The sequence below is a fragment of the Cavia porcellus genome, unplaced genomic scaffold, assembly GCF_034190915.1.
Source record: "Cavia porcellus strain 051 isolate PalLab524CR breed Dunkin Hartley unplaced genomic scaffold, mCavPor4.1 scaffold_15, whole genome shotgun sequence".
Lineage (NCBI taxonomy): Eukaryota > Metazoa > Chordata > Mammalia > Rodentia > Caviidae > Cavia > Cavia porcellus.
In genome coordinates this window covers 60883023-60901468 of record NW_026947498.1, presented here as the reverse complement: position 1 = coordinate 60901468, position 18446 = coordinate 60883023, and the positions used below count along the sequence as shown (strand labels likewise).

The following is an 18446-nucleotide window of genomic DNA, read 5'->3' as shown; positions in this document are numbered from 1 at the left end:
CTTATATCCTGCAACTTTGCAGAACTTATTCTAATGATTTTCTGATGACATCGTTGAGGGGTTTGTTACATATGGTATTGTGTGTGTGTGTGTGTTAGTTGTCCCATATAAATTTTACGAATTTACCTTAATTTTTATTTCTTGTAATTTTTTTCCTGGAACATAAAATGGCACTTCTTGAAAAGTTAACTTTTCATATATGTGTTTTGAATAGCTCTCATTAGGTTTTCAGTTTTCCAGTTTTAGGGCATTATTTCAGAATAGGAAACACTTGAATTTCTTGATTTCTGCATTATTCCCCTGAGAATCCTTTATGGAGCTATTTTTATTATTTTGTTCACTTTAATTCCAGGGGTATATAAAAGTTTTCATGATTGGTATGGATTTGACTACTTTAGTGATTATTATGCTATTGTCAATTTTCTGAAAATATTAATTCTGCTATCCTAAGACTGAATATTATTCTTCTGGTTAAAAAGGACATTTAAAAAAAAAGTCATGAATAGTCATTTTGAAATAAAAATTTATTGATTATATTTAGAGTTGTACAGTCAGTTTCTATATTAATCAAACCCTTATCCATTAATAAATTGCTGTGATCCCCTGTACAAATGAAAAGAAAGTTAAATGCTTCCAGCATTCAATGAAACAAGATAGACATTTCCATTCCAAAAGTTACATACAGAGGACACAAAGAAATGGGATCCAAGCAAGTCCAAAATCCAGCAGAGCAAACACTAAGTCCTGTAATTCCATATGCAACATCCTAGGCAATCTGTGGCAAAATGTGAATTCCAAGGGTTTTACGTGGCTTTCCAATGGTTTCTTTCTTGGGTCTGCTCTGCTTCATCCTTGTAGTTTCCTCGAGACAGTCCACATTCCTGGCTTCTCCAAATTTCTGGGGTCTCCAGTTGCACATTTGGCTTCACACTCACAGCTTCCCGCACTGTCCCCTCAGGGGCTCACTGCCTGGCATCCTAGACTTTCTTCTGAAATCTGGGTGGAAGTCTTCCTGACCTGACAACTCTTACATTCTGCATGCACCTAAACCAGCACCACATGGACAATGCTAGATGGAGCAGTAACCAGGTGTCCCTCTCTCTTGGTTGGAGGGGTGAAGTGCCTGTATCTCTGAGCACTCTGAATCCAGCTTCAAGGAAAATATTCTATAGGCTCCCCCAATTTTGGAAAATGATGCTGCTTCCACCATTCTGAAAATCATTTTCTGGGGCTTTCTTCTCAGAGTTTTTCACATTTGCAAGTTCAAGGCTGCAAAAGGTAAAGTCCTGCTGCCTCTTGCGTTTCCCTCAGGCCATCTTTTCTGGTGTCCTGTTTCTTCTCAGCAATCAAGATCTAGTTGATAGCTTTACTGCAGTTTCTTTTCTGTCCAAACTGACAACATTTTAAATCATTCTGCTAGACTCTTTGCTCTTAATTCTCAAAATGAATCTGGCCTAAAGCCCCAATGGTAGCTATGCCCCTGCCTTGAAGTTTCTTCTACAAAATTAATTAGTTCTCTGCCCTTAATATCAGTCTCAGGCAAACTTTGGCACAAGCAAAATGCAGAAATACTTTCTGCCAAACCATAACACATATCTTTTGGAGTCCAATAACCAATGCAGTCATTCCCAGCGGAAACCTAAGCCTGGTCTTTACTGGTAAGATTTCTCTCCACCTTCTGGTCTTCTGATCTCACCAGAATCTCCTATGCTGTACAGCATAAGGGGATTCAGCTCTACTTTTCCAGCCAGCATATCTGAACCTTTTTAATTCTTCCTACAAGCCATTCCCAAAGGCTTCTAAGCTCCATGATCAGGTTCAGTCACAGCAACTTCTGAGCCATGAGGTCAGGTATAGTCATCCCACTTCTCTTGTACTAAATTCTCCCTTATTATATTTTTCTTATCACTGAACATTAAAGGGGAAAGTTTTGTTTACTTCACAAATTATAGACATTTCAGTCCATAATGGCTCCAAGACAGGGTTGCATATAGCAAAAGGGCAATAATTCATGGCAGCAGAGGAAAAGAAAAGCAGCAGGAAGAGACAAGCCTCTTTCTGCCCCCTTTATCTTATCCACACTGCTCGGATGAGGGTGATGCCAGTCCAGTGACTGATCCAGATATCAGCCACCCTCAATCCCAAAACCTTATCCAATATGAATTAGTCACAAACTCTAGATTGAGCTACCTCCAGAAAAACCTTTCAGAAGTTCACCAGAAGGCTTTAGGGGAACATCTAGACACAATCCATAACAACTTGTTTGAGATTTTATTCACTACTTTTTTGGGGGGAGGGGGAAAATCATTGGATAAATGGTGAATTAGGAAACATTTTTATTTTCATTAGCTTGTTTACTAAATACAATGAATTATTCTATACATTGTCATGCAGTTCTGTTAGGCAACTTGAAGGATGGCCTCCAATGATTTCTGCATTCTGTACCCACACTTCGTATATAATTCTCTCCTTATTACCGAATGATCTTAATGACTCACTTCAAGTAAAAGATGTAAAAGGGGAACATACAAGATTAAATTTAAAAAAATGGTTGTGATTTTCACCTAGGTGCCTCTGTTACTCTCTCCTGGATTGATCTCCCCAGAAAAAGCCTAATGTCCTTTTGATGAGACAGCCTTTGAAAACACTCACAAGAGACTGACTATGCCAGCAACTAAGAGAGTGAATTTAGAAGTGTGTTGCCCACTTTGATAATACTTGAGATGAGATCACAGCTCATAAAAAGGCAAAGAAGAACAGGGAAGAATGGCAGGAGATCAGATAGAGACAGACACAACCTGGTAATGAAAGGTCATGGTTTTTATATTTAATTTCATTGTTACTGCACCATACACATTATAGGATTTTATGAATGAGGACCATATGATCTGTCCTGCGTTTTCAGAATATTGTAACTTCTCAATAAATAGAATACTTGCCAACTAAAATAAGTCCAGGTCCCAAAGAATTCACTGCTGAATTCTATAAACACATCAAGGAACATCTTACGACAATACTCTGAAATTGTTTTATTAAAAAAAGTTTAATAAAAAGAGTTGCAGGGGTACTCTGAATGTCATTCTTGGAAGCTTGGATTATCCTGACTTCAAAACCAGACAAGGATCGAACCAAAAAAGAGAACTACAGGCCAACCTCTTTAAAGAAAATAGACACAAAAATTCAACAAGATATGATGTATTGGCAAAAAAAAAAAGTGTAACTAACAATCATAAACTGAAGCTTTCCCTATAAAATCAGAAACAAGATAAGGATACTATCACTACTTCTATTCATTGCAGTACTTGAAATATTTTCCAGAACAATAAGGTAAGATAACAAAATAAACATAAATGTAGGTAAGGTGAGGAAGAAATAAAATTATCTACAGACAAGATGATCCACTATATAAAAGACACAAAAAAACTTTACCCAAAGACTCTTAGAATTAATCAAATTTAACAATGTAGCAGAATGAATAATCAACATAAAATAAATGTTCCCCATATTAATATTGAATTCACTGAGAAATAAATTAGAAAAACTGTATCATATATAATAGTGTCAAGAAAATATAAACTTAAGAATTAATTTAAGGAAGTAAAAACCCTCTACAACAAAAATTACAGTATTCTGAAAAATGATATTTAAGAGGACATCAGAAAATGAAAACATATCCCCTGTTCCTATAGCTAGAACCAAAATAATCAAAATGACTATATTTTCAAAACTGATATACAGATTTAAACATTCCCAGTGTAATTTCAAGAACATTTCTCACAGACTAGATAAAACAATGCTAAAATTTAATTGAAATCAGAAGAGACCTAGAATAGCAATAGCATTCCTAGATAAGAAGAGCAAAGCAGGAAGGTGTCACAATCCCAGATTTCAAGTTACATTGCAAAGCTATCGTGATTAAAAAGAGCATGAATCTGATGCTGGCAAAAAGAGGAAAGTGGTGGGAAGGAGGAGAAATTTAGATGTGTTGCATACATATACCAATATCCTACGATGAATGTAATGTGCACCACAAACATGTACTAAGCATATTTTTTAAAGAGCGGCATGATACCGAGAGAAAAACAGACATGTGGATCAGTGGAGCAGAGTAAAGGATGCAGAAAAAACTCTAGGAACATTCACCTTCTGCACAGCTAAGATAAGGAAAAGAAACACCTCGAAGAATGAGAAGATTTTGGCAGCTATTCCTCAGAGAGAGAACTAATATCTAGAAAACATAACTCAAAAAAATTAGACCCTCTTCAAACAAAAGATCCAGTTAAAAAATGGACAACTGAAATGAATAGACACTCTGCAGAAGAAGTTGAAATGGCCAATAAGTACATGAAAAAGTTCAACATCTCTAGCCATTAAAGAAATTGCAAATAAGTATTGCACTGAGATTCTGTCTTACTTCACAAAAAACAGTTTTCATCAAGAAATCACAGAATACCAAATGGGTTAGGCTATGAGGAAAAATATATGCTTTTCTATTGTTGGTGAGAGTGTAAACTAATACAATCAGTATGAATGTCCTGATTGGAGAGTCCTCAAAAAAAAAAAAAAAAAAAATAAATAAATAAATAAATAAAAGTAGAAATCCCATTTGGTATCTCCCAGAAGAGTTACACATCAAGTCACAGGGATAACTAAATATCCGTAATTATAGAAAATTTATAAGAGCTAAATTATGGAAGCAAATATATTGCATCTGTGAATGCATAAAAAAATTTGGTATTTGGACACAATGAAGTACTATTCTGATATAAAGGAGTATAAACTTCAGTTTTTTGTATGTTAATAGATATTCCTGGAGACCATAGTGTCAAGTGAAATCTATATATACAAGATTGAATGTTGCATGGTTTCTCTTACATGAGAAGCTTAGTGTATAAATAAGAGCAAGATAAAAATTAGATAATAGGAAATAGATCTTTTGCAAATGGCAAGGAAGCAAGAGATGGAAAGGAGAGGGAGGATAAGGGAAGGGAATGAAAAAGACATTAAAATGTGTTGTGTTTTGTACATGTACCAAATCCCCATAAGGAATGTAATCATTATGTATTACAAACATATCCTAATAGAAAATAACAACTGAAACAAAAAAGAAAGAAAAATACTGGCCCTTTGTGATGTTAATGAATTGCAAAGTGCAACAATGGAAATCAAGAGATCAGAAAGAGAAAATTGTGATTTGAGTTGGTGATAGTAGACATGGTAAGAAATGCCTGGTGAGTGCTGTGTTTTGGGGTTTGGGACAATGTGTGGATTTGATGTGGTAGATGGATTTGATGTGGTAGATGAGGCAAAATGATCCCTCTTTTTGACCTGATCCACTGGGTGGAAAGCGGTACTTGTCATTGAGATGAGGGGAGTACTGATATCAATTCAAAGAGAGGTGCTCTGGAGTCCAGAGGTTTTGTTTTGTTTTTGTTTTTTTAGGCTTCACAATGAAATTTTGTCAAAAACTATTTGAATGTTTAAATAATGTACACTGGTTCTTGTTTTTTCCAATATACTTCTGTTAACCGAATATTCCTCTTATGAAATGATATAAAATCCAATGAGGAAAATATTAGTATATTTGATTGTACTTTATTAAAATATCAGTATAGTTGATTATACTTTATTAAAATGTAAATATCAATTACAAAATAACCTTTGAACTTTTCTTGATTCAGACTTTGTTATAGCTTCTTATCTTGCCTTTCTATTTTCACTAGTAGTTCATTCATTCATCCATACCACATCACTCACCTTAAAAATTTGTGTCAGCTTTGCTACAAGTCCTGCAAGTGTATTAGGGAGTTTGAGTAGATCACTGTTCCTTTAGTACAAGCTCTATAGTGAAAATTATTAAAGTAGATAATTAAAGTCATATAGGTGCATTTGTTCCATAAGCAAAGAAACTAGAGAACTCCAGAAGAAATATTATTAATATTTGTACTGTTTTGTATTGAAAAACTGTTGAACTTAATGTTTTAAGGAACTTTAGGAAGGAAATTAAAAAAGAAGAAAGCTAAATTTCATATAGCTTAGTTAAACAGAAATACCTGGATTGAGTAGTTAGTGAAAATGTCTTTAAGTTTTTATGATCTATGATGTTGCCAAATATGAATGATTCTCTAGTCCACTGGAAATTTAGTTACCAAAATATGAGAAACTCAGTGGCTTAATTTGATCTGCTAATTATGAGCAGAATATATATTTCAGCTGCTGTGCATTGTGAGATTCTAGTATGTACTGGTATTTTATAAAATTAAATTGTATGGTTCATTGTATTGTTCCATCAGATTTTGATATCCTCATTTTAAATATTTATGGGAAGAAATGATCACTTCATAATGCCACAAACTCACAGCAGGCTAAACTAATTTTATAGAATATGAAAACAGATTTTATTTATTTAAAAGAAATATTTAAAAAACACAACAACAACTCTTTTGACAACAGCTGCTGGGAAATAAATAGAATACTTTATGTCAAAAAAATGTAAGTCTATAAAAGCTATTCCTGGAAGACCAAGTTGAGAATTGTAAAGATACATTTAGTTGTCCTGGTCAATGCTGTAAGCCTTATTTTGAGTAGAAAGGACCTCCTTTTCTTGTTTATTGTCTATATAGGAAGGAATCCTCGTGAAAATTAGCTTATAAAATAATCCTTACACTTATGACATAATGTCAACTAAGTCCAAGCTGTGGTATCACTTTAAGGATCTTCTGTTAACCTAAATAATATTGATAGGTAAACAATAACTAGTGATCTTAAATTCAAATTAAAAAGATAATAATTGTAATAAGGTTCATCTTTGTTCAAATCAGACCTTGATTAGAAGTAATAAATAATATTTTGAAGTAAAAGAACAATTTTCCTTTTTCCTTGGCTTTAATAGTAGAAAGAGAAAATAAAGTGGAAATGTAATGAAAATTTATAAGACTTTATTAGATGGACATTTTTACAAAAATATGCTTTTTATATCACAAATGAAATATCTAAGTTTTCTGTTCAGTTGATAATAATTTCATATCTGATGCAATCAGATACTGGTTTCAGAAAAGAACAGGACCCATCCCGTGACTGGGTCTGTGAAATCTTAGGAACATGAGGGCCCGCGCATTCAGGCTGTGTGCGGTCTTCCTTCCTGAGCTTCAGGGAGGGAATGAGTGTGGAGACAGGAATTGGAGGTTGGACAAAAGAGAGAAAAGACAGTGGAGTCTAAAAGAATCAGGTATTTTTTACCTCCAAAGGAATGAAAACGTATTATGTTAGTAATATAAATATTGTTTATTGAATTTTCCCTTTTAAAAATGATTAATTAAAAAAAATCTGGCAGATAGTGGGAATGTAAATATAAGGCTAAGAGACTGACTCACCAGCAGAATTTTATTATTATCTCTGATAATGGCTGAATTTCAGTCTTCTTTGTGTACTATAAAATGGGTCAGATTAGTATACCTGTGATGTCATAGGTATCATTCAAAGAGCTCATCCCTGGGTTTTGTTATACTTTTTCTTATTAATAGGTTAGAAATTAAGAGTTAGAACATTTTAGTAAATTTTGTTGGTAATAATTTGGAGAGACCTCATGTTGGTGCTATTATTCTTTAACTTTTCTTGATATATATAATACAATGTAGCTGCAAGTTTAAATGTTCAAGAGATGTTACCAGACTCCATGAGGGTGGTGTGTTCAGTAACTGTCTGTATTTGTTAGAGGCAATAGCACATACAGAGATAATGAGTTTCCTTACCCTTAATGTTTCAGTGCAGTCTAATATGTGAATTAGCAAGCTTGCTTTGAGAATAATTGAAAGAGCATTGAGATTCCAATACTTACCAGGTGAGTTCAAAGTTCAAGTCTAAATGAATTCTAGTTGCTAGTTGTTAACCTTCTACAACTTTTTGTACTTCATTTTTCTTTTTAATCCATAAAATAGGATTAAATATTGTTTTGACATGCCATGAAAAAATAAGAAAGTTAAGGAAATGTATATATAAAATGTTCATTTATTCCAGTTAATAAATATTGTACAATATTTGTTTCTTAAAATAGTGTTACAATTTAAGGGTTACTGTGCATATGCAATATAATATGTGTAACAATGAATCCATTTCTACTGAATGTTTTGCTTTAACACACTCAGAATGATAATGTAAAGATTTAAACAAAAATGATGGTGTACCAATGTTAGTATCAAGAGAACCTGAGTTACACTGAAATGTTATTTTAGTTAGTGGGTGCATATAGACCAAACTATTTTTAGGTATTGAAATGAAATTTTTGTTAATGTTTTGAATATGAACTGCAGTGTAAATTGCTCTCTTACATGAAAAAGAAAGCTTGGCACTTAGCAGTTAATAAATAGTAGGACCTGTTGTAAACCCAAATATCAAGATTTCAGTCACCCAAGTATTGTAATCCTTTTTCTAGTTTTCCTCACAATCCAAAAGGTTATATTTGTAATCCCATCAATACGGCCTTGGAATCCCAGCAAGTTAATTCCAATCCACCACCACCAATGCAACCCACGGTGAGAATAAAAACACCAAGACATATTCCAAGTTAAGGGCAGCCAAGGGGTCCTAACTCCAATCCCTTGAGGATGTGTGGACAAAGGCCTGGATCCTTCTTGTGAAGAAAGGCGGGGTGGCTCAGTGATGAGTGATAGTGAGGATGTAGGGGATTACTGAGTAACTTGAGCTGGCTGGCCAGGTGCAAGAATATCATCTCTGTAATTTCGGAGATAAAGATATGCAGAACAATCAAGTCACATAATCCAATTAAGGTAGCAGTAGAATTGTTTTGAGGAGTTATCTTTGGTTTCTGATATGCAAACTCTGGTGCTCTGGAGAGTCATAGCATCTTATCTTGAGGCTCCTACCCAGCTGACATTCCCAGAGCTATTTGCTCTAATATCTGGAGTGCTCAGTGCTGTATTGTAGAGAACACTATGCAAGGAAACAGGACTGTCTGATGGCTATAGATTTCACATATTAGCACCTCGGCCAGCCTTATTTGCAATGCTCAGAACCAACTGAGGAGAGAAAGAAATGGCCAGCCTTTTATATATCAGTATAAGGAAATGAGTCTCCAAGTAACCAAAGTCACAGTAATTATTTTGGATTCAAAGGGAGTCACTGGAGATGTCTTCCACAAGGACCTATACCCACCAAATCTTTAAGCCTTTGGATAAGGCATTCATCAACTCTGAATTGTGAAAAGTGCTTATAAAGAAAGCTTTGTAATCAACTTATATAAAATGTAGCAGAGCAGCTTATGATTTAAAAGCATCCTGAACCCTTTTATGTGAATAATCACCCCTTTAATTTATCTGTTTGATAAGTTCACAGTTTGGCCTGTGAACTTTTTTTTTTTTTTTTTTTTACTTTTTTTTTTAACTTTTATCGGTACCAGGGATCAAATGCACAACCGCCTGCTTGCAAGGCAGGTACTTATGCCACTGAGCTAAATCCCCAGCCTGTTAGTGTGGGTTCTTAAAGTGTGAGTGCGCCTGCACACTTACTTTTACAAGGTGGGCGATACTTTCATGCTGGGCTGTCACAGTAATACAGTATGCCTCTTAGATTCGGAATAGCATAGGCCAGGTAACTACTGAAATCCACAAGGCACCTGTAGTCAGGGAGAACATTAATTGTACATTATGATGCCTACATTTTTAATGAGCTTGCACATCATATGGATCAACCCAAAGTACAGCGAGGATCACTGACATAGGAGGATTACCTGAACTGAAAAGTTAGTAATAATGATGCACTATAGAGATCTTTCATGAAAAAATAAACAGTCTGTAGTTGCTTAGTACAACAATGGATTGGGAACTGTGAAGCACTGACTAAGACCTTCCACTTGCTAGCTGCATGGCATGGGGTAGGGTGTCACTTACTCTGTCTGTGTCTTTGTGTCCTAACTAAAATATTCATGTTAAATTTTTATGTCTGGTGTAATGCCTAGCTAAAAATTTTTAATAATCTGATTCATAAAATGAGGTAAAACTATTAAGTTTCATTCTCTCCAATGTAAATATTAGAACAGGAAATCATAGAAAAAACACTTGTGCATATTTAGGTTTGCTTATCCCAATCAACACTTTTTGTGACTCTGCCTTAACCTTTTTTGGTAAATATGAAAATTTATAAAATATTTTATTTAACTATGATGTAGAAATAAATATAAATGTGAACAAATTCAAAACAAAAGGGTCTTTTCTTCCATTAGCTGGCAAACACTGACCTGTATTTGGAGAAATTTGAATATATTTGAGAGAAAGTGACCTCTCCTGCAAATTAATTATATCTAAGACTAAAATAATTATATCTTTTCATAGATTCTTTTTATTTTCACAGAATCTATGGGAATTTTGCCAGTACTTCAGAGTAATTTAAGCTCATTTGTGAGTTAGATGAAGTAAGCTTTCTATATTCGCTTGTGACTGTCCTCTGCAAGTTGAATGGAGAAGTAAATGTATCAGATATGTACCCTTACACTATTTGATAGTTCTCAAAGAGAGTTTTTTAAAATTTTAGTGACAACATAAGAACTTTGAGGCCACTTCGAATTTTCCCATCTTTTCATGATGGTTTTATTTTTCTTTTTACTTTTTTTGAGTTCTGGATAACACATTTATTTTTTAATGTTATTTTAAAGTGGGTAAAATTAAACAATAAAACAGAACAAAACAGATTATAAGAAAACAATGTAAGAGACATAGATTTCAAAGCAAGACAACTGGAGATTTTCACTGTATCACATTGTCTCTTGTTTTCTTCCAAATAGTTGTCCATATCTTCAAATACAATGAATTCATATAAAACAAAGTAGTATAAAACTGATCAGAACAGGATAATGAAAGCATTTTAGGTTTTCAAAACCAGACAATAGGCAAGTCAACAAGGGCTGCCATAATGTCTCTCATTCTCCTCAGAATAGCTGTCCATACCTTCATGTATGTTGAAATTAAACAAAACAAAACAGACTAAAATCACTCTGAACAAAGAATAATAGTATTGTTGGACTTCACATCATGATGCTATGGAATCAGCACTGGTTACCTTAGTGTCTCTTTTTCTTCAAAGTAGCTGTTCATTTCATCATGCATTATATAAGCAATTCTCATAAACTGTTTAGAAGTTCTGCACATGAGTCTGAGTCTCTACATGCATACCCATTCTCTCTGTATTAGAGGGAAAAACAAAACAAGACAAGACAAAACAAAACAAATTCCTAGAAAAACACAAAACAAAAAAGATACAAAAATAATAATAGCAAAGAGCCCAGAACACTGACAATATAAAACAAAACAAGGTGGTATGAGCGTAACTTGGGTTGTCATTTTATATAATGATCTTCGAGAGTTCCTCAGATCACCATACAGTAATATGCACAATTGTTCCAATCCTGTGAATGTTAACTGTTTTTTTCCAAGAACTTATAAAATTTGTAGCACAATCATCTTAGTTATACTGTGTATTTATATTTTTTCCTTTCCCTTTCTTTTTGTTTTTACTCATTTTCCCTGAGATATATTATTTCCCTGAGATTATTATTCTTTAAGCAGATTCTTATCCCTTTCACTGTGTTTATTGAGTTTTTTGTATCTTATGTACTCTTATCATTTCTTGACCACTCATTATGTTCAATGGAGCTAAATTTCATAAATGACTAGACTTACATCAAATGAGAATTTAATACACATATATCTACAGATCCATTCATTTTAAAAGGCTACTATTTAAGCCTTGAATCTCTTACTTGTCAAACTTTCAAGTTGATTTTTAAGAGGAACTGATAAACTTAATTCATCTAAGGAATAATGAAACTACAAGTTTAACCAAACTAGAAATACAGACAGAAATTAGTATTCCATAGTAGACTTAGGGATATCACTGTGAAACCTAAATATGCTGAAACCATCAAGTTTGCAGGCAGTGATAGGAAGATCACCACGATGCCTAGAGCAATGGCTAATGGCTGTCAGCGATTAGGAAGAATGTTTACATCTGGAGATAAAAAGCCGTTTCTGATTGTTAAATGTGTAGACCAAAAAATTAGTTTATCCCTCCTAATGAATAAAATATAATTGTAAAATTTTATCCTACATTAACAGAATAATTTCATGTCCTATTTTCTCTTACAAGTGTACCACTTGTAATTCTAACACTGTGGAATCTGGAGGATCAAGATTATCATTAATTCCAGGCTAGCCTCCATGACTACACAGTGAATTCTAGGCTAGACTGGCTCTTGTAGTGAGACCCTATTGCAAAAAGTAAAGAGAGTACCCAAGACAAGAAGTTACACAAAAGCAACTGTTATTAGAAATAACTAGAAGTCATTCACTGTACATCAGTCTTATCTTCAGACTATATTTATAGAAAAAATCTAATGAATGGATATTAAAAATTTATTATATTGTATCTTGTCTGGAACATGATATAAAAACTTCTATATGTGGTAAAGAATCAAGACATACTGAATACATACATAGCAAGTGCTCAACATTTGATGTCATAAGAAATATAAAAGATAAACACGTAAGAATTGTTGGGTATTTATTCTATTTCACAATAAGATTATCATTATCCTATTTAATGAAAAAATTATATATACATTCACAGTATATATGTATGTATATATTTGGGATAAACTTATAAGATTAAAATATATTTACAAAAATAGCTTAATTAATCTCATTTTATATGTTTTTCAATATGTTAGAAAATTTCTGCAGTTGTGTAATTTAGCTAGATACTTTTGGAAATCTTATAATATCTCTCTGGCTCTTATATTTGTAAAGCCTTACATGTGTAGCAGTAGTACTGCTAAACACTTTACGAAGGGAATTAAGAACCAGGTCCAAGGTCTGCTTGAGATTTTTATAACTGTACCGAACTTTTAGATGTAGGTTCCATGATGGATTCCAAGTAGTGCTATGACTGCAGTGTGTATTTTCCAAGAAATACTTGGTTTTCTTCCCAGCAAATAGAGAAGCCCAAGAGCACCCTCTAGTGAAACTTTAGGAGTAGGCCTAAGGGCCTTGCTCTTGACCTCTGCTTTCCTTTCCAAATGACCTTTGATTGCCTAAAGTATAGAAACTGAATTCCTAGTGTCTGTCCTTGTTATCAAACAAATTTCTATAACACAAAGAAGATAGTATGTTTGTCAGGTATTTCTAGTGTTAAAAATGCTTAAATGTTATAATCTAGCATTCCATTGTTCCAGTGTTTTTTGATTTTTACTCGTAGTACCAGTCTACCACACAGGCCTGTGCTGTTGTCTGTTAAAATCATCCTTGGAATATAACTGAAGAAATGATAAAAAGCATGAGAGGTGTGTAACTGAATTGTAGTACTCATGTCCTTACTTCCACATTTGTTACGACTCTCTTGGATCATGTACTCTACATCTGGAGATTACTTACAATATTATATTTGTTTGCAATATTATAACAAGACCAAGAGTAATAGGTGATTCCAAAAGGTGATGAAGGGTAAAATATAAATAAAAGAAGGCAGAATTTGATCATGTACCTAGTATGCATGTATTGAAATACCATAGTGAACTTAATATTTATAATAAATATATGTTAATAAGAAGCAAAACATGCTTTAAAAAGTTAGAGAAAATTTGAAATCTTAGTATTTATGTATTTTTGAATATTTAGAGATGACCACAAAGCATTGTTTGTTCTTTAAATTCAACCTGTGAATATAATACTACTCAGATTAATGACTATTGCATAATAAATGAAGCAAGATAAGTCATTATTTGAGATTATAGGCAGCTTGATATAAAATGCTGTTGTTGGAACTTAGAGGTCTAATCTTCCACTTCAGAAAACAAAATCAAGAACAAATATCCTAATGCACCATAATGTTCAATAACTTGTCCAAAATAGCACAAGTAGATAAAGGCAGCATTAAAGTTACAATCTAGATGCATGGTGCTTAACCTAATGTATAATACACTAAAAGAACCCACTTGTTAAAGAGTTTGTAATATGGTTCCTTTTTCATTAATTCTTGGTTTTTGTAATTGAAATCATTTAGTGAAGTGTCTTGTGAAAAGAAAATGTGTAACTTTGAATCTGTTCTTTTTTTCTGTTTCCATTTTCATGTAGATGGGATCAAGTTACTCATGGTTACTGTTAGGAAAAAGACAAAAGCACAATCATCTCACCTGTCATATTTAATCTTTTTCTAGTAGTGGAGATCGAACTCATGACCTCACACTTGCCAGGCAGGTACTTATGCCACTGAGTGAAATGCCCGGCTGTCCTATTTAATCTTAAAACGTTATGCCACAGTGTGATTACTTTCCACATTGAAAAAACTTTAGAACCACTAAGTCAGATTCATATTTTAAGTTGCTAATTACTACTCCTGTGATTGTATACTTCAGAACTGTATCTGTGTTCTAAAAGTACTTATCATTCATTGTTCATGCAGGATTAAATTAGTGAATGCAGATAAAGTATTTGTTATTGGAATTTTTAAGTGGGTTCTGTATTAAATGCTGATACTTAATTTCAAAAAGAACAAGATATGCTTGAGGTTATCCAATACAAGCTAGAGCATGAGCTAACTCTATTATAGTTTTTAACATCATTATCTGATTTCTTGAAAATATGATGCTGCACAATTTCTCCAAGTTGTTATTGTTTCCAAGGATTATGTAAGAATTGGCCTTTTGAAAAGGCAAATCCTATTAATTCAGTAAAAGTATATTGATTCTTTCCTTTCTGAATTCATTACTATATCCTTAGTCTTAGCTTAAAACTTAGTATTACTGTATATTGCCTTATCACTCAACCTTTCATGTATTCATTGTTGAGCTTCAGAAGGTGAGAGAGTTTTTTATAGAAATTTAAGGCAGAATGTTATAACTTGGACATTGACGAAAAGTTACTAAGTTAGCAGTAATTTTGCTCCAGCAATTTATTTGCCCACTTAACTACACCTCAATATACCATATTGGTATTAAGAGTCATAGGCCAGAAAATATTAGAGCTAGAAGTAATCATAGATATCAACATGTCTGATTTCTTCATTATTCACTTGAGGAAAATTGTACTCCAACAGTGAAGAAAATTGGCTGTGAATTATTCTATATACTGACTTACAGTGATCTGTTGTTCCTTCTCTTTCTAAAAAAAAATTGACTCTGGAAAATAGTTGTTCCGTTATGCAAAATACAGTACTTTGAACTGTAGAGTGATGAACATAAATTCATATTATATAAATTTTGACTATACACAATATTTTTAAAACTTCAATAGTACAGTACAGCATGTATGCTATTTAATTTATATCACTTTGAAATGATGTGATAGTCTACACTGAAAGTCTCAAATGATTATCTTTAAGAATTTCCTTTTCCAGTTATGAATCTAAACAGTGTCAGTAATGAAACTGCATGATCTCTGCGTGGTCTACTAAATATTTTTAAGAAGTGGAACCCCCTTCCAGAGTTATGAGAGAAACATCACTTTTAACATGCCTTTAAAAGTACTCCAACATAAACATTACACTGGAACATTTCATTAGCTTTTTGAGAAAAATAAAGAAATGTGGCGTGTAATAGGGTAATATGTTTAAGTGGCCTTGGTAGAACCCTACTTAACTCAGTGGGATTTTCTGCAGCATGCAGAGGTGGAAAACCATTGCCTACATATTTATTGTGTAGGACTGCCTCTTTCTTTATTGCATGCAGTTTATATCAAAGAGAAGTGACTTTCTACCTGTAATTCTAAAAAGAGGAAAGTCTCAATATACAAATTTTAGAAGAATCAATATTTAGATATGATGATCAGCAACCAGCAGTGCTGGCTTTTGGCATTCTGAACTTCTGTCAATAAAGATGGATTAGGAACCAACACGAATCTTAGTATTTCCTGGCCTCTTCGGACTTAAATCACCACCAGAAAATTAAGATTCTAAAATGCATAAATTCCTAAAGAAATATGTAAACCAAAAGTATGGGTCACAAATTGCAAAAGCTAATTCAATTAATATAAATTATTTAGTTCTTTAAACTAGCAATAAAAATTTTCTGCTTTTTATTTTGAGTTAAGTAAAAGGATAGTTTAGTAAAAACATAAAGTGGTACTTTTATGGTCTTGTTTTGACTAAAATAAATGCACTGAATATATTTCTAGATGATCTGCCAATAAATTCAATATAAATTGAAACTTATCAGCTTTAGGGACATTTCTGTCTTTGTGATTTGCTTCAGCTTCTAGGGAAAAAAACGTATAAATTAAGCCCACAATTAAAATATTCAAGTGAATTAAGACATATAAAATGAGAAGTTTCCATGTCGATATTAGTTTCCTTTGTGCAAGTAATTTATCTAAACTGTATCAAAAAATCAAAATTCATATTTTTGTGGCACTGAATCGATGATACAAAGAAAATGCCTTTAGAATGATAGCTTATGTGGCTGAAGTAGTGTATTTAAGCTATGAAACTTTGCCTTAGAAATATTAGCAACTGTTTGAATGATAGGCAGAATCTGTGTTTTTATTAATTTTTCTCTTCATTGCTTTTTGAGATCTATAGGCAAAATAACATAGAAATGTAAAAACCTAGCTGCAATTGTTCTTAGCATTTGGTGACATCATAGAGCCCTTAAAATGTCACCACAACTCTAAACAGAAAATTCTTGATGAAAACTTATTGAAAATAATGCATTTGATTCTTTTTCACCGTGAGGACTGTTTCCTAGTTACCCTACTTATCCCAGTAGAATTTCACAAAAATGTTTCTAGTGCTCTAAGTTAGTCTAACATTCAAGGGTTTATTTTAAAATCCACCCCTAAATATGTTGCTATTTTGAAATTCTGATTTTGTTCTTATGTAATTCAGTAACAGCTTTAATTTAAAAACAAAAGTTGGCAAAAATACTAGTGTATTATGTATTCTAATCACGTATGGTGTTTTGAAAAAATACACTCAAAATTGACAAAATTGTTTCATTGGCATTACAGTTCAAATGCATAGATTTTCTTTTTTACAAGTTGTATAAAATAAAAATGAAAACAACAGATTTCTTAAATGAATATTGTGTGAATTTAATTTTTTAATATATTGTACAACAAATACACTATAAACATAAATTTTCATACTGTGCTTTTGCATCGTTTGTTTTATAGAATTCATTACACTTTATATTATAGTAAGGTCTCTAATGTGCTTTAGTGTCAATTTTAAAGTATCTGGACTTATCAAAAATTTTTCCAATGCTATGGATGATATTGAAGATCTGGTATCAATGACCAGATTTTCTGTTTTGTTCTTAGATTTTTCTTGTAAAGGATTTTTTATTGTGTTTCTCTCTCTCTCTCCCCTTACAAACTTAAGAGACAGAAGTTTTTCCTGCCTCATTTTTACTCTGATGAGACAATGATGATGCTGAAATCCTTTTCATAATCAGGACCTTTATACAGATTGCCCAGGTATTCTTAGCCAAAATATCCCTCTCATTGCAGGCTACTCCAGGGCAACATGTGGTGTGCCAGCTGGATGCCCTCCCTATGTGCCTCAGGTGGCCACATTTCAATGGTGCCTATAGATCACAGGCCAAATTCTCATTGTCTGTGTTAATCAGTGGGAGAATTCCCATAGAAAATGGGATGGAAGCATATTTCAGGAAAATTCAAAGAGATTAGCCAAATGATTAGGGCAACACATTGTAAATTCATGTTTTATGAAGAATTTCTGTAGCATTACACAAAAATTTGGAGATATTTAAAAATCAAAAGTTATCTTTTTGTTGCACTATGACTTCTCCAAAGAACTCTACATATTTTTTCTTTAGAAACAATAAAGCCTCATCTTGATTCATAACATCAAAGGCAATTGTTATACATGGTAAAATAACTTGATTGAAACTTTTTCCCATGGTCTTGAAAGCATCTGAATTCTACTTGTGAAAGTCCTATTATGCTTCTCTTTTCAACTAAATTCTGACCAATATAACAAGCATGCTTACCGTATAAATCACTATGGTGGGTACTGAAAACTCTGGCTATAATAATCTATGGTGTATAATACACCACAGGTTCACATTCATTTTCTCCTTTTTCTGAAGACTGACTTCTAATTATTGCTTATATTGCCGACGCATTCAGATGGTAGTATATTTTAGATCTTGCATAAATAATTTTTTCTGTTTATGTTTGATGAGTCCAGAAGCAATTCTAGAAATACGTTTTGTTTCCTTAGAGGAAAAATGAAGGTATATCGTTGTATTATCATGTTAAATTGAGTTGAGTTAGAATCAGTGACATTTTCTGAAATTTTCTGTTTGTTTCATATTCCATGAGACTCTGTTTTAAGAGCACATTTTATGACCTGGTTGAAAAAGTTTGTCAGTATTTTCAGCATAACAGTGTAATTTTATTTACCTCATTTAATGCAGGTTTAAT

The 18446-nt window shown here is 32.9% G+C and overlaps 1 protein-coding gene across 29 annotated transcripts in view; it reads left to right on the top strand.

Moving 5' to 3' along the window:
• The window catches only part of Zbtb20 (zinc finger and BTB domain containing 20), an 838748-nt gene that overhangs the window by 310952 nt on the left and 509350 nt on the right, over positions 1-18446 (top strand). For 5 of the 29 annotated variants that reach the window (XM_063225296.1, XM_063225305.1, XM_063225302.1 and 2 more), the window contains one exon: positions 7766-7840. The exons of the other annotated variants lie outside the window; for them this stretch is intronic. The gene's annotated coding sequence lies outside the window, so the exon portion shown is untranslated. The remainder of the gene's footprint in view (positions 1-7765; positions 7841-18446) is intronic. 29 annotated transcript variants of the gene reach the window in all.